This window comes from Bombina bombina, chromosome 7, assembly GCF_027579735.1.
Source record: "Bombina bombina isolate aBomBom1 chromosome 7, aBomBom1.pri, whole genome shotgun sequence".
NCBI classification, from domain to species: domain Eukaryota; kingdom Metazoa; phylum Chordata; class Amphibia; order Anura; family Bombinatoridae; genus Bombina; species Bombina bombina.
In genome coordinates this window covers 188182271-188204579 of record NC_069505.1, presented here as the reverse complement: position 1 = coordinate 188204579, position 22309 = coordinate 188182271, and positions in this window count along the sequence as shown.

The following is a 22309-nucleotide window of genomic DNA, read 5'->3' as shown; positions in this document are numbered from 1 at the left end:
TGCTTCCCAGATGGTAGTGGCTTTTAGTTGCTCAGAGGCATTGATTTGGAAGAATTCAGTCAGGGCTTTTCGAATTTCTAATTGAAATATTGGATCTGCCAGAAGCGTATCATCCAGCTTCCACACAAAGGGGGTGATCGGAACCGTGGGCCATTGTATAGAGCAACTCACCGGCGCATGATCCGACCAGGTGATCGCAAAGATATTGCTACTCCTAGTGATTATGAGTCCTGTGGAGTCAGTGAACAGGTAATCAATCCTAGAGTATTTCCGGTGCGGGTGGGAGTAAAAGGTATAATTTTTCAGCTGTGGCTGGTGTGTGCGCCAAATATCGTGCAGCGCTAATTCTGCTAAGATAGCGGTTATGCGCCTCCGTACTTTCTGAGGGGCGCTTGAGATGCCGTTCGAAGTGTCTAGCAAGGGGTCTAGTGCCGCGCTTAGGTCCCCACCGAGGAAGAGGACGCCGGTCCGAAGTTCCATTATTTTACTAGAGACCTTCTGCAAGAAGAGATGCTGGGATGCGTTAGGGCAGTAGACATTGACCAGTGTTATGGGCCTACCATATAGAGTGCCAGTTAAGAGCAAATACCTGCCCTCTGGGTCTCTGTGAATCTGTGCCATTTGGAAGGGTATTCCTTCGCGAAAGAGGATTCCTACCCCGTTCCTTTTGTGTGGGCTCGAAGCGAAGTATGCAGTCAGGTAATGTCGACTGAACCACTGAGGCTCATGTGCATTCGAGAAGTGGGTTTCTTGCAGATATACTATGTCTCCCCCCATTCTCTGTAAGTCCCTAAACACTATGGAATGCTTGTTAGGGCTGTTCAGTCCTTTCGTGTTTATGGAGATAAGTTCCAATGGGTGGGCTTTACAGGGTCGTTGCATCTTGTTGTGGGGTAGACCCCGGCTAATAGTAGGGAGAAAGGGGGTAATGCCAGAGGCAACACCCCAAGGAGGTGCGTGCACGTGGGAGGGGAGCGTAGCAGGGCGCACAGCAAGAGGAGTGGGTGGGCACAGGGAGGGGAGCTGACAGGGAGTGGGAAGAGGGGGGAGGAGAGGAAGAGGAAAAAAAAAAAAAAGGGGGGGGAGGGAAAGGTGAAGAAGGGTGAAAAGTGGCGAGGAGAGTATGTGTAAAAGGGTTAGTTCAGTTACAGAAGAGGGTCCTTCTTAAGATGGGTATGGGTTGCTCTACTAAAAGTTTGCAACCTAGGTAACAGTTCAAGAGTAAGAGGAAGATGAGGTGGGGGAACTAGAAGAAGAAGGAAGAGAGAGGAAGGAATAAAGAGAGAAAAAGGTTTTTGCAATAAACAACAATATAATCAAGTTTTGTATTTTACAGTGCAATATCTATATCAACTACTAAACCAAACAGGGGTAGTTGTCCCTGTATACTTTGCCTGAATCATAAACATATAAATAACTTTGTAACTAGGAATGATCTAAGTGTATTAACAGTAAGTACTTGCGGTAGGGGAGCCCTGGGGGCATCATTAACTAGATTACCTATCTATTCTATTGTCCCCTACCACCCTTAGTTTAGGCGTGTGCATTTCTGTGTGATAGTCTAATAATGTTTGTCCAACCCTTCCTATGTCGGATCCTCTTCATGGGCATCAGACAGAGGAAGCATGTGCCATATAATCTAGTGGGTTGAAATGTTCTTAAAGCGTGAAGTAGCTAATTATGTATTGTGCTGGAGCTTCCGCCTTCTTAGAGATACTCCATATGAGGCTTATTTAGCTGTTGTGCTATTCTATGTGTACAACCCTGTATTCTTAAGATATTATAATAAAACTCCCTGACAGTTAAACAAGTTGTTGATGCTTTGTGGCTCCTACTTCTCTGCTTATCGTTTTATTATATTTCTAAAGTTAGATGCCCCTGAAGAGAGCTACCTGACTATGTCCACCGACAAGGGGACTCTGGCAATGTTCCCTACTCAAATGGATATGTCACATTCCGTCCCAACTAAAGGTTATAACTTTTCATACATAACAAATATCAGATACATAGTTAGAGTAAAATGCAACGTTGCTTCCTATAACATTATTCTAACATGAGGCTGAGTGGTAGATTAAGACTAAACATTAGCACAAAGTTCCACCCTGAAGGCAAAATATCTCTACAAGGCCTGTTGTCCAAATGTCCTGTGTGATTTAAAGAGTCTTTAGCATGGCATATATTATAATTACAACTGTACAAATAAACATACGACCTGAATGCTCTTCAACATCAGTCCAGGGATCAAGGTCCTTGTGTGGGATGGTTAGCTCACTGATGTCAGTGACAAGAGGTGGAATTATTTCAGGGCAGTAGGGGTATGGATACCATACCAAGGTCACCTGTGGAAAGAGTGGGCTCTTCTGCTCATATTTGGTGAGCGTCTTCCTGATTTCTGTGGTTTGGGGCAGCCTCCTCCACTCTAGGTGGCCTGATATCAAGCCCCAGTGCTTGCGCAAAGCCTGGAATATCCTCCGGGGTTTTCAGAGTGTGGGTGGTGTTGTTCTTGGTTGCTATAATACTGGTGGGAAAACCCCATCTGTACGGGATCCGTTTTTCACGAAGAGCTGAGGTAATGTGCCTTAAGTCCCTTCTTTTTTGTAGGGTTGCGGGACATAGGTCTGAAAACACCTGGATTTCCGTTCCCCTGAACCTTAGCGGGTGTGGATGCTTGGCTTTTGCAAGCTTAAGCACTTCCTCTTTTTCTTTGAACGAAAGGAATTTCATTATGACATCTCTTGGTGGGGCTCTATTAGGGGGTTTAGGACGCAGCGCCCTGTGGGCCCTTTCAATTTGTATATCTGGAACAGTGGGGTCAGCTTTGAGATATTTGACAAAGTCTTGTATATACTGCTGCAGAGCAGGGGGGTCCACAGTCTCTGGGATGCCTCTCAGTCTTAGGTTGCTCCTCCTACTCCTATTCTCAAGGTCTTCTATTCTCTCCATGAGGCCTTGTACAGTGCCCTCCTGGGCCTGTAAGTAACTAGCTTGCTGCTGCATATCCGAACTGAGAGTCTCCTGCTTTTCTTCGATCTGTGTGACCCGCCTGCTTACTGCTCCCATGTCTCTCCTGAGTTCACCAAACATATTCTTAAAGTCTAACATTGCGTTTTTAATGTCATCCTTTGAGGAAAGATGCAAAATGTCGTTTTTTGTGAGATATCCGTGTGATTGCATAATGTGTGCTTGGTCATTTGCTTGTGCTAAGTTCTGCTGACCTGTACTATCTTGTGCAGGCTTATTAGAGGGATCTGCAGCTATCAAGAAGTTCTCCATTACTGATGAGTGCGTTCCCTTTTGGGGTTTGTTAGTCTTTTTACTTGTCATGTTGCTGTAAAGCAATGTTATTGCAGAGTGCTTTCTGTGTGACCCTGTTCTCCAACCAGCGTGTCTGGCTGACTACTATGTTAGTTTATGCTGGGCACAAAAAGTCTCTCTTCTGCTCAGGTTAGGGGTGAGACGATAAATCCCTTCTGCTATATTGCAGGACCAGTGCTTATACGGGGTTGCTTTAATGGATATTAGACAGTTCTGTCCTGTATTCCCCTAATGCAGTGTGTATGGTGCGTGCCCGGCTCACCCGAGTTTCTGCGGTCCCCAGCGTGTATTGATCTTACCCCTATTGAAGGTCAGTGTGATCCAGGTAAAAGGCTCTCCTCGGTGGGGTCAGAAGGGATCTCCGTCCATGAGAGCAGCGCATGCCGCGCCAGTCCTCCGCTAAGGCCCACCTCTCCAATTTCTCCGGTCGGCCACGTGAATGCGGCCCTCTGCGTGTGGCAATCCCTGATCGAGGTCAGCGGGAGTCAGGTAATGTGTTTTCTTCTGTGGAGTCAGAAGGGGAGCTCCGTCCAAGATGTTCTCATTCGCTTCGCGATCTCCCCGTACAGGCCTACCCATCCAGGATCACCGGGTAACCACGTGGGTGCGGCCCGTCGGCTCTCGGCCAGATCGCGGTGAGCTGTATCTGTCGTCAGGAGTGCAGGTATGCTGCCGTTAGTGGTCTCGGCTAAGCAGGCGGGTCCCGGGGGATGCCCCGCAAGTGAGATGCCTCCTAGTTTACTGCAGGGCCCAGTCTGTTTGAGGGTAGTTGGCGTGCTGCTCGGCTTGTATTGCTGCCTTTTTGTGTCGGCACCTCCGCTCTGCTAATCGCTGCCTTCCAGGACCTGACCAGTAGTGAGCTTTGGGTCAGGGGAGCTTTCCAGAGTACTTTTAGTTTGAGTTAAGCTAAATGATCATCCCTAGTTTTGGCAAAGTATACTCAGGACCACGGAGCACTAACAGATTGCAGCCATTCCGTTCAGTGGCTAGGCTCCGCCCCCAAGGGTTAATAATTTTAATGTAGGTGGCGGCGGTGTAGGGGGATCACATTAGGGGGTTAGACATTTAATATAGGTGACGGCAGTGTAGGGGGATTAGATTAGGGGTTAATAACTTTAATATAGGTGGCGGTGGTATAAGGGGGTCAGATTAGGGGGTAGTACATATAATGTAGGTGGCGGCGGGGTAGGGGGCTCACATTAGGGGGTAATATAGTTAAAATAGGTGGCAGCGGTGTAGGGGGATCATATTAGGGGGTAATATAGTTAATGTAGCTGGCGGTGGGGTCCGGGAGCGGTGGTTTAGGGGTTAATATATTTATTGTTAGGAGTGAGAGGGGGGATTGCGGATAGAGGGGTATACGTGTCGGGCTATGTTTGGGAGGCGTGTTAGACAGTTACGGGAGATTTTATAATTTAGTCAGTTTTTGTAGGCGGCGGCAGTTTCTAAAGTGCCGTAAGTCACTGGCGACTCCAGAAATTTGTACTTACGCAGATTTCTGGACATCCCTAGTTTGTCAGACTTACGGCACTTTAGCATCTTACGGCGCCATATATGGGATAGCTCAAGTTGCGAGCTGAAACTACGGGTGGCGCAGGTTTCCAAGCTTGCGCGCGAAACCTGCGCCGTATATCGGATCGCGCCCCTGATGTACAAGATTAGAAAGATTTGATTACTTTCATCTGGAAGCATCTCCAGGTTAAAGGGACAGGAAACCTTAGCTGTTTCTTTTATGATTTAGATAGAGCATGCAGTTTAAACAACTTTCCAATGTACTTTATTGATCTAATTTGCTTCGTTCTCTTGCCATCCTTTATTGAAAAGAATGCCAGGTAGGATCAGCAAAGCACTAGTGGGAGCTAGCCGCTGATTGGTGGCTGCACATATCTTGTCATTGGCTCTCCTGATGTGTTCAGCTAGCACCTTGGAGTGCATTACTGATCTATCAACAAAGGACACCAAGGGAACAAAGCAAATTTGATGATAGAAATAATTTGTAAAGTCATTACAAATTGTATGATTTATCTGAATTTTTGTTATGGTCTACAGAAAGGAGCACAGTTACAGCAAATCTTTTTTTTAGCAGTGTTTAAAATGACATCCTAAAGAATCAGATTCTTATTTATCTATAGATACAAATGCAAATGTTAACAACTGAGCTCTCTCTGCAAAGGATCTTCCCTAGAGATGTGTTTAAAACATGCTCTCAAATCCTCTACACGTTCTCAAATATAAATACGTTTATGGCCATACAAGCAAGCAAGGCTGTTTTTTACTATTGCATTACTGTTCAATCTGGGCAAGCTATGCCAGTCTTAAAAACACAAGACACGTGAAAAAATGTACAGTAATTAGTAGATCACTGACTTGCAAATTTATCAAAAATCATAAACCAAATTTGTTCTCTCCTAGGTCATGATGATATCTGTCAATACGTTGAGGTCCCTCAAAAAATGTAAAAAAAACAAATTTTACCATGACAGATGTTTATTTAACTATGCAGGATTTTGTGTGGATAGAATACTACATTACCATATAAGGTCTAAAAAAAAAAATCATAAATATTTTCTTTCCATGCCGACGAGTTTGTGGTCCTCTGGTTACGAGACCGCTATAACTATTTAAAATAACTAAATCCTAAAGTTTTATTCAAATGTTGGTCCAGTAATGATAAACCCATTTGCCTTAAAGTTATGGTAAACTCTCCTCATTATAAAATCAGATCCAGATTTTTTAGTCATATTTTAGGTGGAGTTTTATTCATCCGTTGTAATGAAAATGCGCTATAACTTACTTTTTAATATAGTTATGAAATTCTAATATCCTGCGCTCCGCCGCCCACTTCAAAAGTCAATTTTTCAGTGAGCTAACGGTTTGTATTGTTGTCCAATCAGCGCTCTCCCCATATGGCACTTTTGTTGTAGCTAGAGCGCTGTTTGGAGAATTCAAACCGTTAGATTACAGAAAAATTTACTTTTGAAGTGGCTGGCGGAGTGCAGGGTATTAGAATTTCATAACTATATTTAAAAGTAAGTTATAGCGCATCTTCATTACAACTGATGAATTAAACTCTATCTAAAATATCACTAACATTCCTTATCTGATTTTTTAAAGGGGAGAGATTACCATCACTTTAAGTGTGTTAAGAAATTTGCTGTGCTGTACATTTTCACATGCATATTTAAATTTCTTTTGTTGCAATATGTTTCTAAATGTAAATTTTATAATACACTATTGTCTTCAGGGGCATAAGCTATACTTTTTTAAACGTATACTGTCTTAAAGGGACACTAAACCCAATTTATTTCTTTCATGATTCAGATAGAGCAGCAATTTTAGGCAACTTTCTAGTTTACTCCTATTATCAATTTTTCTTTGTTCTTTTGGTATCTTTATTTGACAAAGCAGGAATGAAAGTTTAGGAGCCGGCCCATTTTTCGTTCAGTACCCTTGATAGCGCTAGCTGATTGGTGGCACCAATCAGCAAGCAGTACCCAGGTGCAGAACCTAAAATGGGCCGGCTCCTAAACAAGTTTTTAAGACTATTCTGGCAATCTATCTTTTCTGTTTTGTTTGTAAAATAATTATAATTAGAAAGTAAAACAAAATGTATTATTTGTCCTTTGCATTAAATGTTACGATAGGCCCCTGAGATTTTTAATTGTTGACAATTTATCATCAAAATGGACATAAACTATCACAAAAGTTCAGCACCTAAGAAAGATTTACAGGAACTAAAACCAGCCAATCCTTTGCTAAAACGTATATATTACCAGCCCTGGTCCCAACCATAGAAATACCAGACAGGTGGAAGCCCTATAGAATAGACATATTACATGAACTAGGGTGACTTATAAACAAGGTTATATGAATGGGGTGTTCTGTATACAGTTTGTCAGGTATTGCAGCTGTACAATAGACAAGACAACGCTTGCGTCACTGCTGTGCCAGACCTTTATCAGCTCTTGCACACAGCCAGTGATATTTGTTCTACGAGACTGAGGGTCTTTGATAGATAATGAGCACATACAGGAGAGGTGAAGATGGCACACAGCTGTGCATATTCTGAATATATCTAAAGAGACAACATGCAGAGAATTGTATAAATAGAAATTAAATAGCATTAAAAAAGCTGTGCATGTGTTGTGCATGTGAGATGCGTATATGCTAATGAATATATACTGTGCATGTGAATAGTCTGTGTGCAGCAATATATGTGAAGAAACAGGACGCATATGTACATATATTTATTTATTTATAAACTGTTTTACCAGGAGAAAATACATTGAGATTTGTCTAATTTTCAAGTATGTTCTGGGATTTGACAGTAATACATTACTTAACAGAAGCTTTTAAAAGATAGAAAAACATAATTTATGTAAGAACATAGCTGATAAATTCATTTCTTTCATATTGGCAAGAGTCCATGAGCTAGTGACGTATGGGATATACATTCCTACCAGGAGAGGCAAAGTTTCCCAAACCTCAAAATGCCTATAAATACACCCCTCACCACACCCACAATTCAGTTTAACGAATAGCCAAGTAGTGGGGTGATAAAGAAAGGAGTAAAAAGCAATTTGGAAATAATTGTGCTTTATACAAAAAAATCATAACCACCATAAAAAGGGTGGGTCTCATGGACTCTTGCCAATATTAAAGAAATGAATTTATCAGTTAAGTTCTTACATAAATTATGTTTTCTTTCATGTAATTGGCAAGAGTCCATGAGCTAGTGACGTATGGGATAGTAATACCCAAGATATGGAACTCCACAGAAGAGTCACTAGAGAGGGAGGGATAAAAATAATAACAGCCATTTTCCGCTGAAAAAAAATGAATCCACAACCCAAAATATAAGTTTATTCTCATAAATGAAAAGAAAAAACTTAAACATAAGCAGAGGAATCAAACAAACAGCTGCCTGAAAACCTTCTCTAAGACTCCAAGGAAGAGAGACTGATTTAATGACAGGCTTGATACTGACCAAAGCCTGTACAAAACAGTGAATATCAGAAATCTTAGCAATCTTTCTGTGAAATAAAACAGAAAGAACAGAGATTTGTCCCTTCAAGGAACTTGCAGACAAACCTTTATCCAAACCATCCTGAAGAAACTGTAAAATTCTAGGAATTCTAAAAGAATGCCAGGAGAATTTATGAGAAGAACACCATGAAATATAAGTCTTCCAAACTCAATAATAAATCTTCCTAGAAACAGATTTACCAGCCTGTAACATAGTATTAATGACTGAGTGAGAGAAACCTCTATGACTAAGCGTTCAATTTCCATACCTTCAAATTTAATGATTTGAGATCCTGATGGAAAAATGGACCTTCAGACAGAAATTCTGGTCTTAAAGGAAGTGACCTAGGTTGGCAACTGGACATCCGAACAAGATCTGCATACCAAAACCTGTGAGGCCATGCTGGAGCTACCAGCAACACAAACAATTGTTCCATGATGATCTTGGAGATGACTCTTGGAAGAAGAACTAGAGGCGGGAAGATATAAGCAGGTTGGTAACACCAAGGAACTGCTAACGCATCCACCTGAGGATCCCTGGACCTAGACAGGTACCTGGGAAGTTTCTTGTTTAGATGGGAAGCCATCAGATCTATTTCTGGAAGACCCCACATCTGAACAATCTGAGAAAACACATCTGGATGGAGCGACCACTCCCCCGGATGTAAAGTCTGATGGCTGAGATAACCCACTTCCCAATTGTCTACACCTGAGATATGAACCACAGAAATTAGACAGGAGCTGGATTCCACCCAAAAAAGTATCCAAGATACTTCTTTCATAGCTTGGGGACTGTGAGTCCCACCCTGATGATTGACATATGCCACAGTTGTGATATTGTCTGTCTTCAACAGAGGCCAAACCTGAAGAGCCCTGAAAATAGCACAGAGTTCTAAAATATTGATTGGTAACCTCGCCTCTTGAGATTTCCAAACCCCTTGTGCTATCAGACAGCTCCCCAACCTGAAAGACTTGAATCTGTTGTAATCACAATGCAGGTTGGACGAACAAAAGAGGCCCCTTGAACTATACAATGGTGATCTAACCACCAAGTCAGAGAGAGTCAAACATTGGGATTTAAGGATATTAATTGTGATATCTTTGTATAATCCCTGCACCATTGATTCAGCATACAAAGCTTAAGAGGTCTCATTTGAAAATGAGCAAAGGGAATAGCGTCCGATGCTGCAGGCATGAGACCTAAAACTTCCATGCACATAGCTACCGAAGGGAATGATTGAGACTGAAGGTTTAGACAAGCTAAAACCTAACTAATTTTATTAGTCTCTTATCTGTTAGAGACAGAGTCATGGACACTGAATCTATTTGGAAACCTAAAAAGGTGACCCTTGTCTGAGGAATCAAGGAACTTTTTGGTAAATTGATCTTCCAACCATGTCTTTAAAGAAACAACACTAGTTGGTTCATGTGAGATTCTGCAGAATGTAAAGACTGAGCTAGTACCAAGATATCGTCCAAATAAGGAAACATTGCAATACCCCGTTCTCTGATTACAGAGAGTAGGGCACTGAGAACCTTTGAAAAGATTCTTAGAGCTGTCGCTAGGCCAAATGGAAGAGCGACAAATTGGTAATGCTTGTCTAGAAAAGAGAATCTCAGAAACTAATAGTGGTCTGGATGAATCGGAATATGAAGATATGCATCCTGTAAGTCTATCATGGACATATAATGCCCTTGCTGAACAAAAGGCAGAATAGTCCTTATAGTCACCATTTTGAAATTTGGCACTCTTACAAAACGATTCAACATTTTCAGATCCAGAACTGGCCTGAATGAATTTTCTTTCTTTGGGACAATTAATAGATTTGAATAAAACCCCAAACCCTGTTCCTGTAACGGAACTGGTATGATTACCCCTGAAAGCTCCAGGTCTAAAACACACTTCAGAAAAGCCTGAGCATTTACTGGATTTGCTGGGATGTGTGAGAGAAAAAATCTTCTCACAGGAGGTCTTACTCTTAATCCTATTCGATACCGTTGAGAGACAATACTCTGAATCCATTGATTTTGGACAGAATCTGCCCAAATGCTTTGGAAGAATCTTAATCTGCCCCCTACCAGCTGAGCTGGAATGAGGGCTGCACCTTCATGCAGACTTGGGGACTGACTTTGGTTTCTTAAATGGCTTGGATTTACTCCAACTTGAAGAAGGTTTCCAATTGGAACCAGATTCTTTGGGGGAAGGATTGGGTTTCTGTTCCTTATTTTATCGAAAGGAACGAAAATGGTTAGAAACTTTAGATTTACCCTTAGATCTTTTATCCCGAGGCAAAAAACTTCCATCCCCCCAGTGACAGTTGAAATAATCGAATCCAACTGAGAACCAAATAAATATTACCTTGGAAAGAAAAAGATAGTAATCTAGATTTAGATACCATGTGAGCATTCCAATATTTGAGCAACAAAGCTCTTCTAGCTAAACTAGCTAAAGACATAGATTTAACATCAATTTTGATGATATCAAAAATGGCATCACAGATAAAATGATTAGCATGTTGAAGCAAGCAAACAATGCTAGACAAATCAGGATCCATTTCCTGTTGCGCTAAACTTTCCAACCATAAAGTTGATGCAGCTGCAACATCAGCCATAGAAATGGCAGGCCTGAGAATAAAGCCAGAATATAAATAAGCTTTCCTTAGATAAGATTGAAGTTTCCTATCTAAAGGGTCCTTAAAGGAAGTACTATCTTCCATAGGAATAGTAGTACGTTTGGCAAGAGTAGAAATAGCCCCATTAACTTTGGGGATCTTTCCCCAAAACTCCAATCTAATTGCTGGCAAGGGATACCATTTTTTTAAACCTTGAAGAAGGAATAAAAGAAGTACCAGGCCTATTCCATTCCTTAGAAATCATATCAGAAATAGCAGCAGGAACTGGAAAAACCTCTGTATTAACCACAGGAGGTTTATAAACAGAATTTAAACGTTAACTAGTTTTAGTATCAAGAGAACTAGTTTCCTCAATATCCAATATAATCAACACCTCTTTTAACAAGGAACGAATATACTCAATTTTAAATAAGTAGATTTGTCAGTGTCAATATATGAGGAAGGATCTTCTGAATCAGATAGATCCTCATCAGAGGAGGATAATTTAGTATGTTGTCGGTCATTTGAAATTTTATCAACTTTATGAGAAGTTTTAAAAAACCTTTTATGTTTATTAGAAGGCGGGATAGCAGACAAAGCCTTCTGAATCGCATCAGTAATTAAAAAAAATTATATTCACAGGGATATCATATACATTAGATGTTGAAGGAACAACAGGCATTGTACTATTATTGATGGATACATTCTCTGCATGTAAAAGTTTATCATGACAACTATTACATACCACAGCTGGAGATATAATCTCCACAAATTTAAAACAGATACATTTAGCTTTGGTAGAACTGTTATCAGACAGCAGGGTTCCAACAGTGGTTTCTGAGACAGGATCAGATTGAGACATCTTGCAAATGTAAGAGAAAAAGCAACATATAAAGCAAAATTATCAATTTCCTTATATGGCAGTTTCAGGAATGAGAAAAAATACATGGCCCTCTGACATATAAAAAGGCAAGAGGCAAATAGGAATGGGGTTTTAAATAATGAAATTATTTGGCGCTAAGTATGACGCACAACGCAAAATGAAATTTTTTGACGCTAACAACATCCAGAAATGACACACTCATGTCATTGCAGACACAACCTTGTGCAAGGAAACTCAGCGTCAACTAAGACGCCAGAAATGATAAATTTGCGTCGCAGGACGAACCTTCGCACCAAAAAAATTCTTGCACCAAAAATGACGCAATAAACATCAGCATTTTGTGACCTCACAAGGCTAATTTTGCCGGTGAAAATTTAATGAAAAAGCAGTTAATTTGAGAAAAGACTATACCCCAGGTAAGAAAAATATTTTCCTAAATATGTTTTTTCTTAAATATGAAACTGATAGTCTGCAAAAGGAAATATACATAAACCTGACTCATGGCAAATATAAGTACAATACATATATTTAAAACTTTATATAAATACATATAGTACCAAACCATAGCTGAGAGTGTCTTAAAAACATACTTACCGAAAGACACCCATCCACATATAGCAGATAGCCAAACCATTACTGAAACGGTTATCAGTAGAGGTAATGGAATATGAGAGTATATCGTCGATCTGAAAAGGGAGGTAGGAGATTAATCTCTACGACCGATAACAGAGAACTAGGGATGGGCGAATGTGTAAATTTTCGAATTTCGAATGTAGAACAAATGTTATTACCGAAATTCGAATTCTAAATTTGAATGTCGATAAGAACGAATATTCTTAAAAATTCGAAAATTGAATGTTATTTACAGTTTTCGAATGTCACTTTCGAATTTGAATGTTTATAATTATATCGAATGTCCACATTCGAAATTTCGAATTTAACATTCTATTTAACAAATACTATTCAGAAGTTCAATAGTTCAGTAGGGTGGGAATTTAGTAAATTGATACATAATAGATACAAATATATCATTTCGAATGTTTCCATATAGAATATTGCATAATTTGAATATTACATTTAAAGAAAGCATTACAAATACTATTACAAACATAAATTCGAATTTTTCGAATTCAAATTTTTCAAATTCGAATATTGCATAATTTGAATATTACATTTAAAAGCATTAGAAATACTATTACAATCTAAATTCAAATTTTTCGAATTCGAATACACATATTGCATAATTTGAATATTACATTTAAAGAAAAAGCATTAGAAATACTATTACAATCTAAATTCAAATTTTTCGAATTCGAATATTGCATAATTCGAATATTACATTTAAAGAAAAAGCATTAGAAATACTATTACAATCTAAATACGAATTTTTCGAATTCAAATATTTTCTAATGTAATCGTAAAATTCAAAACCGAACATTCGAAAATCGAATGTTAGAATGTTATGTAAACATTCGAAATTCGATTCGAACGAACGAATGTGTTAAAATTTGTGCCGTTTTTCGAATGTTGCGAAACATTCGCCCATCCCTACGGAGAACCTATGAAATAGAGGAGGAAAACCATTGCATTCAATAAGTGATACTCCCTTCACATCCCTCTGACATTCACTGTACTCTGAGAGGAATCGGGCTTCAAAAGCGCATATCAACGCAGAAATCTTAGCACAAACTTACTTCACCACCTCCATAGTTGGCAAAGTTTGTAAAACTGAATTGAGGGCGTGGTGGGAGGTGTATTTATAGGCATTTTGAGGTTTGGGAAACTTTGCCCCTCCTGGTAGGATTGTATATCCCATACGTCACTAGCTCATGGACTCTTGCCAATTACATGAAATAAATTAATTTAAATCTAATAAACAAGCTGTGACTGACACTCAGGGCTGAAGCCCAGAGCTTTGACAGTGTCACTGAGCACATGAATAGCATTAAAGGGATATGAAGCTAAAAAAAAATATTTTGTAATTTAGAGCATACTAGTTTAAAAAAAATATATATTCCAATTTAATTCTCTTATCATATTGGCTTCGATTACATGGTATTCTTTGCTGAATAGAAACCTAGATAGGTATCTGGTGCACTGCATGGCAGAAAATAGTGCTGCCACCTATTGCAAATAGATAACATGCTAGCAAAACTGCTGCCATATATTGCCCCAGACACAAGCACACTCCAGAGCTTATGTCCCTTCTTTTCAACAAAAGATATCAAAATAACTAAGAAAATTTGATAATAAAAGTAAATTAGAAAGTTGTTTAAAATGGTATCTATCTGAATCATGAAAGAGTTTTTGTTTTGTTTCACGTCCCTTTAACCCCTTGGGGACCGAGGACGTGTCAGACACGTCCTACATTGGGTGTCAGTTAATGACCAAGGACGTGCCTTGCACATCCTCTGGGGTTTCAAGCACTGGAAGCAATCATGATCGCTTCCAGATGCTTTCAGGGTATTGCAGCAATGCCACGATGTTGAGGAATGGTGCAATACCCTTTTTTTAGGTAACCGATGCAGAAGGGGCCATTCTGTGGCCCTCTCTGCATCGCCCCGCGATGGTGCCGATCGTTGGTGACGTGGGAGGGATATGAGGGAGGTGGGTGGGTGGCCCATTGCTGCAGATGAGTTCCGGATCCGGAAGTGCCGACAGAGGGCCACCACTGTGATACATTTTCATGGAGGGTGAGGGAAGGAGGGTGAGGGAGGGGGGGGGAAATAGGTGTTTGGGAAATGGATCTAGGAGTGGGGGTGGGGAGTTTATTAAGGTGGGCAGCTACATTACAGAAAAATGTTTTTTTTTTTTTTTTTTTTTTAAATAACATTTTGTAGCAAACTGGGTACTGACAGACGGCTGCCAGTACCCAAGATAGCAACAAATAGGTAGAGGGGGTAGAGTTAGAGAACTGTTTGGGGGGGATCAGGGAGGTGGGGGGCTTAGGGGGATCCTACACTGCAGAATATATATGAAAAAAAGCCTTTTATTTTAGTACTGGCAGAGTTTCTGTCAGTAAGTAAGATGGCGGTGACAATTGTGGGGTGGGGGAGGAAAGGCAGCTGTTTGAGGGGGGTCAAGGAGGGATCAGAGGGTTTGATGTGTCAGGTGGTAGGCTGATCTCTACACTAAAGCTAAAATTAACCCTACAAGCTACCTAATTAACCCCTTCACTGCTGTGCATAATACAAGTGTGGTGCATAGCTTCATTTATCAGACTTCTAATTACCAAAAAGCAACGCCAAAGCCATATATGTCTGCTATTTCTGAACAAAGGGGATCCCAGAGAAGCATTTACAACCATTTGTGCCATAACAAGCTGTTTGTAAATAATTTCAGTGAGAAACCTGATTTTTTTTTATTTGATTGCATTTGGCGGTGAAATGGTGGCATGAAATATCCCAAAATGGGCCTAGATCAATACTTTGGGTTGTCCACTAAGAAAAAAAAAATATACATTTGAAGGGATTTTCAGTGATTCCTGACAGATATCAGTGTTACAATGTAACTAGCTCTAATTTTTTTTTTAAATGATTTGGAAATAGCAAAGTGCTACTTGTATTTATTGCAAAGAACATGTAAATTGGGTATTTCTTAGCTCAGGACAAATTTTAGAAACTATTTAGCGTGGTGTTTTTCGGTGGTTGTAGATGTGTAACAGATTTTGGGGGTCATTGGTCAAAGTCAGAGAAAGTGTGTTTTTTCCATTTTTTCATCATATTTTATCATTTTGTTTTATAGTAAATTATAAGATATGATGAAAATAATGGTATCTTTAGAAAGTCCATTTAATGGCGATAAAAACAGTATATAAAATGTGTGGGTACAGTAAATGAGTAAGAGGAAAATTACAGCTAAACACAAACACTTCAGCAATGTAAAAATAGCCCTGGTCCCAAATGATAAGAAAATTGAAAAGTGCTGTTGTCACTAAGGGGTTACGTTAGTTTTGTTCCCTTATTCTCCCTGCTGTGCCCACAATTTGCAGTCATCACCAGTTGTTGCCCATAGCAGAGAATATGATTATTTTTGCTCTTTCAAACCCTCATCCTTTCTATTTAACATAGATCTGAACAGAATATATACACAGTATATACACTGGACATGTCAAGAGAGAATAAAGAGAAATAATTGGTATTGACTGCATCAACGTAGAACATACAGAAGAATATCTGTATGTAGTAGTAACGTGAGCAGAGTGATGGGTACCTGGGCATGTGCATGTACAGAGAATTGTTTATATGTTGATAGTGCGATTTGTGTTATAAGGCTCCAAAGAAAAGGAGCACCCTAGAAGCAACACACAATGAAATGGGTATATAATGCTCAGGCATATGCTGGGTACGGGAAAAGACATCTTACTGAGAGATGGGCATATATTGGGCATGGGACAACAATTAGATGTAATGGGCATAGATTTATGTACACACACAATGCTGAATGCTAATTCTGTGATTTACTGTCACAGCACTGGGATATTTAATGCTGCGCTATTCATCTATATTGCTCATAGATTGCTCTATGGAGAAGTCTTGTGAATTCCTGAACAGGTATCACTGCATTCATGTATACTCTATGGGAAAACTTCCCTCCTCCATAGGATACTGACATTAGTGCCCACTCTAAGGTGTCTGTCACCCTGGTAAGCAGACTCTATAACAATGTCCTGTCCCCTGTGCATGGTAATGCCTCTATTTGCGCCTAAATGAAGAGCCAGCTGCAGGCTTTGGGTAATTGGTTAGGAATTGACTTTAGGCACAGCCGCTGACACTTCACGGGCTATGCTATAATTACACAATCTCCTGTTTGTAATCCACCTGACTTAACTCCTCTCCTGCCGTACAAGCAAGCGACGCCCTGCAGATCCACTTGCAGTGCCTAGGTTCAACTATTTAATGAACTCTTCAGTGATAACATTCCTGCAGTTCAAATGTGAGTCTATAGATTTGATTCACAGAGATCAGAGAGATTCCTCTCACTTTAGTGGATCTGCTCCTAAGGAATATATATACATTAGAGAGTCTTTTACTGGGGAAACAGAAGATTTTTTCTTCATTGTTTAAAAATGAAACAAAATTTCCTTCATTTTTTTAATTGCCCATAAATAAGTACAATTGAATAAGAAGTAGATTATAAAAAAGGCCATTATAGACACTGTCTAAGTATACATTGCTGGCATTAATAATTTCCAGCTGGCTGTTAGCCGTTAAAATTGTTGCTGTAAAAGTTAACATAATACACTAAACAGTTAAACATTTCACAGTTGGTAATATTAGTTGTAAAGGGTATTTTCAGCCTTTACACCTAGTAGAGCTGTCCTTTATCTTGAAGCTATAAATTTCAGTATTCCGCAAGCAAAAAGTGGTTAATAGGATTATTGTAAACTGAGCAAAATGTATTGTTTTTGTGTTCTGATCGATTTCAGTCAGCGTAAAAAAAAAATCTTCTGTTATAATTATGCAAGTGAGAAACAGAAACAAGACAGCTTTGAAAACTGCGATCCATACGGAGCTTGATAAATATGCCCCATAGTGCTATATTTACTGGCAGCTGTTGTAAAGGTAAGTAATGCAATTACTGTGCCACTCCATGTATAGCAGCTGTGAGTTCAGGGCTAATATAGGAGTATATCTCTATACTATGCACAAGCAGTGACACACAGTCAGTGTCTACGTATAGTTATGTGCGTGTGTGTGTGCATGTAGTTGTGTGCATGTGTGTGTATATGCATGTGTGTTTGTGTGTGTGTACATGTAGTTGTGTGCATGTGTGTGTATATGCATGTGTGTTTGTGTGTACATGTAGTTGTGTGCATGTGTGTGTATATGTATGTGTGTGTGTGCGCATGTGTGTATATGTATGGGTGTTTTCGTGTGTGTGTATCTATGTAGCTGTGTGCGTATAAGTATGTTTCTTTTTGTGTGTGTGCAAGTTTGTGCATATGTTTGTGTGTGTGCATGTTTGTGTATACTGTATGCATGTGTGTATGTTTGTGCATATGTATGTGTATGTGTATGTTTGTGTGTGTGTTTGATTGTGAGTGTGTGTACATGTAGTAGTGTGCATGTGTTTGTATATGTATGTTTGTTTATGTGTATGTGTGTGGGCAAATGTGTGTAAATGTGTGTGAATATTTATGACTATGTGTGTGTGCATGTTTATGTATATGTATGACTTTATGTGTGTGCATATGTTTGTGTGCCCATGTAGATGTGTGCATGTTTGTGTATGTGTGCTTGTAGTTGTGTGTGCATGTTTAATTGTGTGCACGTGTGCATGTGTGTGTATATGTATGTTTGTTTATGTGTATGTGCAAATGTGTGTGTATATTTATGACTATGTGTGCATGTTTATGTATATGTATGACTTTATCTGTGTGCATATGTATGTATGTATGTTTGTGTGCGCATGTAGTTGGGTGCATGTTTGTGTATGTGTTTATATGTATGTGTATGTGTGCATTTTTGTGTGTATGTGTGTGTGTATATGTGTGTGTATGTGTGTATATGTGTATGTTTGTGTATATGTGTGCATGTTTGTGTGCATGTGTGTGTATGTGCATGTTTGTGTATATGTGTGCATGTTTGTGTGTGTGTATATGTATGTGTGTGTGCATGTTTGTGTGTATGTGTGTGCATGTATGTGTGCATGTTTGTGTGTGTATGTTTGTGTGTGTGTGCATGTTTGTGTGTGAATGTTTGTGTGTGTATGTGTGTGTGCATGTTTGTGTGTATGTGTGCATGTTTGTGTGTTTATGTATGTGTGTGTGTGTGTGTGCACATGTTTGTATGTGTGTGTGTGTGTGTGTGTGCGCGCATGTTTGTGTGTATGTGTGTGCATGTTTGTGTGTATGTGTGCATGTATGTGTGTATGTGTGTGTATGTGTGTGCATGTTTGTGTGTATGTGTGCATGTGTGTATGTATGTGTGTGCATGTATGTGTGCATGTTTGTGTGTATGTGTGTGCACGTTTGTGTGTTTGTGTGTATGTGTGCATGTTTATGTGCATGTGTGCATGCTTGTGTGCATGTGTGTGTGTATGTGTGTGCATGTTTGTGTGTATGTGTGTGTATATGTATGTGTGCATGTGTGTGTATATCTATGTGTATGTGTGCATGTTTGTGTGTATGTGTATGTATCTGTATGTATGTGTATGTGTGCATGTTTGTGTGTATGTGCGTGTATATGTATGTGTGCATGTTTGTGTGTATATGTGTATGTATATGTATGTGTGCATGTTTGTGTGTGTGTGCATGTTTGTGTGTATGTGTGCATGTTTGTGTGTATATGTGTATGTATATGTGCATGTTTGTGTGTGTGTGTGTGTGTGTGTGTGTTTGTGTATATGTGTATGTATATGTATGTGTGCATGTTGGTGTGTGTTTGTGTGTGTTTATGTGTATGTATATGTATGTGTGCATGTTTGTGTGTATGTGTGCATGTTTGTGTGTGTGTATGTGTGCATGTTTGTGAGTGTGTATGTGTGTGTATGTGTGCATGTTTGTGTGTGTATGTTTGTGTGTGTGTGTGCATGTTTGTGTGTGTGTATATGTGTATGTGTGCATGTTTGTGTGTGTGTGTGTGTGTATGTGTATATGTGTGTATGTGTGTATGTTTGATAATATGAATGTGTGATGCTTTTTGCAGGCATAAGGTTAATCTTTTTTCTTCAACTTGTAATACAAGCACTACCTGACGCGTGCAGAAACCTTACTTCTAGTGGAGTTAGCACGCCTGCGGGAGCTTTAAATAACGCTGTACTTTACTTTGGCCCTAAATGTATAGAAGTAACAAATGCCTATAATTTTGTGTAATTTCATTATTAATATTTTTTTAACCACTTACACCTTAAATTGCAGTCACAGGTGAACATTCTGCAGCACTAATATAAGGTAAAGTGATGCCAGTGGCACAGGGAAAGCTTGGTTTCACCTCTGTTAGATTCACTAAGAATTCTCTACACTGAGAAAACAAACATCCAGTTCCTTTCTTTTGTAGTCTGGTGAATCAGCTTGTTAGGGTAACAGAGGAATGAGAACCATAACCCACAGTGTATATTGACCTCTGCTAATCTCATAAAATAATGCTTTTGGTCAGCATCTCTGTGCCTTATTGTACAATGACAAGATCCTTTAATGAATGGTGCTTCCGCCTGTCCTCAGTTCAGGTAATGGTTAAACTGTAAGCTCTACTGGATGCTGAGCGATTAAAGGGGAAGCGTTTGATAATCCTGAGCAAATATCAGAGATGCGGGAGACGGAACACGCAAATGTCAGCATCAGATACTCGCTTCTTTCATTGCCCTCACCCCCTCCCCTATATAAACTGAGCTATCGGCTGTACGCTTGTCTATTGTGTGTGTCCTACAGCCTCTGGCAATCTCTCTACGTGCCTGTCTGACCCTGCAACTATATCTGTTCTACTCCCTCAATCCTCTCAGTAGTTCTACCTATGTAGCCCCCTCTATCTGCTGTACCCTCTCTACATAGCACCTCTGTCTGCTGTACCCTCTTTATGTAGCCCCCTCTATCTGCTGTATCCTCTCTACCTAGCCCCTCTGTCTGCTGTACCCTCTCTATGTAGCCCCCTCTGTCTGCTGTATCATCTCTATGTAGCCCCCCTCTATCTGCTGTATCCTCGCTACCTAGCCCCTCTGTCTGCTGTACCCTCTCTATGTAGCCCCCTCTGTCTGCTGTATCATCTCTATGTAGCCCCCCTCTATCTGCTGTATCCTCTCTATGTAGCCACCTCTGTCTGTTGTACCCTTTCTATGTAGCCCCCTCTGTCTGCTGTATCCTCTCTATGTAGCCCCTCTCTATCTGCAGTATCCTCTCTATGTAGCCCCCTCTGTCTGCTGTACCCTTTCTCTGTAGCCCCCTCTGTCTGCTGTATCCTCTCTCTGTAGCCCCCCTCTTTCTGCAGTATCTTCTCTATGTAGCCCCCCTCTGTCTGATGTACCCTCTCTATGTAGCCCCCTCTGTCGGCTGTATCCTTTCTATGTACCCCCCTCTATCTGCTGTATCCTCTCTATGTATCCCCTCTGTCTGCTCTACCCTCTCTATGTAGCCCCCTCTGTCTGCTGTATCCTCTCTATGTATCCCCTCTGTCTGCTGTATCCTCTCAATGTAGCCCCCTGTGTCTGCTGCATCCTCTCTATGTATCCCCCCTCTATCTGCTGTTTCCATTCTATGTAGCCCACTCTGTCTACTGTATCCTCTCTATGTAGACCCTCTCTCTCTGCTGTATCCTCTCTATGTCTCTCCCTCTGTCTGCTGTACCCTCTCTGTGTAGACCCCTCTGTCTGCTTTATCCTCTCTATGTAGCCCCCTGTGTCTGCTGCATCTTCTCTATGTAGCCCCCCTCTGTCTGCTGTGTCCCCTCTATGTAGCCCCCCTCTGTCTGCTGTATCTGCTCTATGTAGCCCCCTCTATCTACTGTATTCTAACTATGTAGCCCCCCTCTGTCTGCTGTATCCTCTCTATGTAGCCCCCTCTCTTTAAAGTATCCTCTCTATGTAGCCCCCTCTATCTACTGTATGCTAACTATGTAACCCCCTTTGTCTGTTGTATCCTCTCTATGTAGCCCCTCTGTCTGCTGTATCATCTCTATGTACCCCCTCTGTCTGCTGTACCCTCTGTATGTAGCCCCTCTGTCTGCTGTACCCTCTGTATGTAGCCCCCTTCTGTCTGCTGTGTCCTCTCTTTGTAGCCCCATCTGACTGTTGTACCCTCTGTATGTAGCCCCCTCTGTCTAATGTATCCTCTCTATGTAGCCCCCTCTGTTTGCTGTATCCTCTCTATGTAGTCCCCCTCTGTCTGCTATACCCTCTCTATGTAGCCCCCTCTGCCTGCTTTACCCTCTCTATGTAGCCCCTCTGTCTGCTGTATCATCTCTATGTACCCCCCTCTGTCTGCTGTATCATCTCTATGTACCCCCCTCTGTCTGCTGTGTCCTCTCTTTGTAGCCCCATCTGACTGTTGTACCCTCTGTATGTAGCCCCCTCTGTCTAATGTATCCTCTCTATGTAGCCCCCTCTGTTTGCTGTATCCTCTCTATGTAGTCCCACTCTGTCTGCTATACCCTCTCTATGTAGCCCCCTCTGCCTGCTTTACCCTCTCTATGTACCCCCCTCTGTCTGCTGTATCCTCTCTATGTAGCCCCTCTGTCTGCTGTACCCTCTCTATGTAGCCCCTCTGTCTGCTGTATCATCTCTATGTAGAACCCCTCTGTCTGCTGTACCCTCTCTATGTAGCCCCCTCTGCCTGCTTTACCCTCTCTATGTAGCCCCCTATGTCATCTGTACCCTCTCTATGTAGCCCCTCTGTCTGCTGTATCATCTCTATGTACCCCCCTCTGTCTGCTGTACCCTCTCTATGTAGCCCCTCTGCCTGCTTTACCCTCTCTATGTAGCCCCCTCTGTCAGATGTACTCTCTCTATGTAGCCCCTCTGTCTGCTGTATCATCTCTATGTA